Source organism: Pinus tabuliformis, chromosome 1_1 (genome assembly GCF_031772625.1).
Source record: "Pinus tabuliformis cultivar Carrire ecotype Pingquan chromosome 1_1, CPIR1, whole genome shotgun sequence".
Classification (NCBI taxonomy): domain Eukaryota; kingdom Viridiplantae; phylum Streptophyta; class Pinopsida; order Pinales; family Pinaceae; genus Pinus; species Pinus tabuliformis.
The window spans coordinates 929,821,271-929,823,709 of NC_142297.1; the positions used below are offsets into that span (position 1 = coordinate 929,821,271).

General features: G+C 36.7%; 1 non-coding gene across 1 annotated transcript; it reads left to right on the forward strand.

The window, feature by feature from the left end:
* Positions 1–587: 587 nt before the first annotated feature.
* TRNAI-UAU (transfer RNA isoleucine (anticodon UAU)) lies at positions 588–676 on the forward strand. The gene is given in 2 exon segments: positions 588–625; positions 641–676. It is a non-coding gene; the product is annotated as a tRNA-Ile (tRNA).
* The last annotated feature ends 1,763 nt before the right edge of the window (positions 677–2,439 follow it).

Sequence of the window (2,439 nt, forward strand, 5' to 3'; positions counted from 1 at the left end):
TCATTTCGTTACGGTTGCATAAGTCTGAGTATTTCAAGGAGTGTAGTTCACAGAATTCTTCAATGAAACTTTTGAGTGTGGCTCCGGGCCAAGAAACCACTGATATAATAATCTTTCCAAGGTATTTCGACTGTCCTATGGACTTGGGGAAACTTGAAAAAGAGGAACCCCAGATATGTAGCTATAGGAACAACAGAGGAGCCATAGGGTTTTAGTTTGTTGTGACAGCCAATTGGATTTAATCTTGAATCTGTTCAGAATAACGCTCACTAATGACAGATTGTTCTTCAAAAAAAAACCAAAAACAAAAACTTGAATAATTACCTTTTCATACCAAATGAAATGAAAGTCAGAAAAGAAAAATAAACATTGCTCTCAACCACTTCTAATACTTTGAAGTGCCGTCACAATTTCAACCAGTATGTATCATTTGTATCTGTCACAGATTTCATGTATGTTCGACATCTAATATTGAAAATAAATTTTCCAAAAAGAGTAAAGTAAGAAAAATAATCAAACGCATGATAACTTGAGTTCAATTTTTGTACATCTAATTTCATGAATTATGCACCTGATGGAAAGTAGCTGGTCCCGTAGCTCAGTTGGTTAGAGCATTGGTCTTATGGCCCAGGTGAGTTCAAGCCGAAGGTCGCGGGTTCGAGCCCCGCCGGGACCATTTTAGTTATGTTGTCAATTTTGTCGAAACTGATTCCATTTTGCCGTTCGCACTCTGCGAAATCATGTCGAAGGTCGCGGGTTCGAACCCCGCCGGGCCCATTTCAGTTATGTTGTAATTTTTGCCCAAACTCATTCCATTTTAGCCGTTCGCACTCTGCGAAATCATGTCGAAGGTCGCGGGTTCGAGCCCCTCCGGGACCATTTCAGTTATGTTGTCATTTTTGTCCAAACTGATTCCATTTTGCCGTTCGCACTCCGCGAAATCATGTCGCCCCGATGGTGTTGGAAAGAACTGCGAAGGGGATGAAAAAGTGTGCTATTCTGGTAGTGCAGAGTAATAAGCGCTAATGATCCTTATACTATTTTTAGTCTCATACACATTAAAATCTCATTAATCCATTCATATAATTTTGACAAAACGAAAAAAAATAAAATATCCAAGGCTTATTTAACCTTAGCTTTGAATTAGGCTTACTTAAAATCCCAAATGTCCTTTAATGCAATTGTTATTTATAACCAATCATCACCAATGCTATATAGTGTTCATACAAGGTAGGGTTTTCACTATGCTATGTAGTGTACATACAAGGTAGTGTTTTCAAAAAGTGAAAATGTTGTAATTTAAATTGTGTTCGGGAGTGGAAAAATGTGAAATGGAGAATTTAATAAATTATTTCCTTTAATGCAATTCTCAATTATAACCAATCATCACCAATGCTATGTAGTGTACGGTTTTCAAAAAGTAAAGAGGTGAGAATGTTGTAATTTTTAAAAAGTGAAGAGGTAAAAGTGTTGTAATTTAAATGGTGTTAGGAGTGGGAAATTGTGAAATGGAGAATTTAATAAATTAATAATAATTATATAAATTGTTGGAATGATGTTTATTTAATTATTGTTATTAATTAAGTCAATAGGTTTTTTATGGTGAGGTTTTTTTTCACGATATTATAGCAGATTCGTCGGTTTAGCAAGAATATACCATTTCGATGGTGCTTATTGACTCAATTTTTATTGACGATGTTTTACAGTGTGAATAATCATTTCGCCTTTTCAGACGTGTCAGATATTGAGGATGAGATGGTGATTTGATGGTTCAAGGTAGCTACCGACTCATCCATATGATCTAAAGAACATTTGCCCTCTGTGTCGACATTACCTCTGCCATAAATGGGAGTGATGTCCATATCCTTAACCTCTCCTTTACAAATGAGGCATTCTCTGAGATCAGAATGGAGATAGATCCATTGATGAAGACATGACTAACAGAAAGTGCTCGCAAGCTATAACGACAAGATTGTTGGCCCCTTGCGCTTTTAGCCCCTTCCTGCATATTTTCGCCATATGACCGATGGCTGTGACCATTGGCTTAGCTTTAAGGTGCTAAGGCTTTTTGTTCGTTGATGGGGGCTATTTTCCTTTGATAAATTCTTTAAGCTTGAGGTTTTGTTGATTGAGACAAAAACAATTTCCTTGAAATCCCTCAAAAAATAGAATGATTACAATATGAATGTGACAGTGGGAAAGATGCGATGGAAGTAGGTCCAACGAATTGGCCAAATCAGTCTCCTGATGAGAATAATCTTGTTGGCTCCAGTTTGTTTGAAATCGAAATAGTCATGGAACGAATTTGACCCTTGCTGGATGAATCGTATTGGTGGTAGACTGAATTAGTTTAAACGTTGGCCTTGATCCAAAGCTCTCTATTACAAAAGACAAAACCAATAAGAGATTTTCCATTTAGAAATGGCGGAAACTATAACA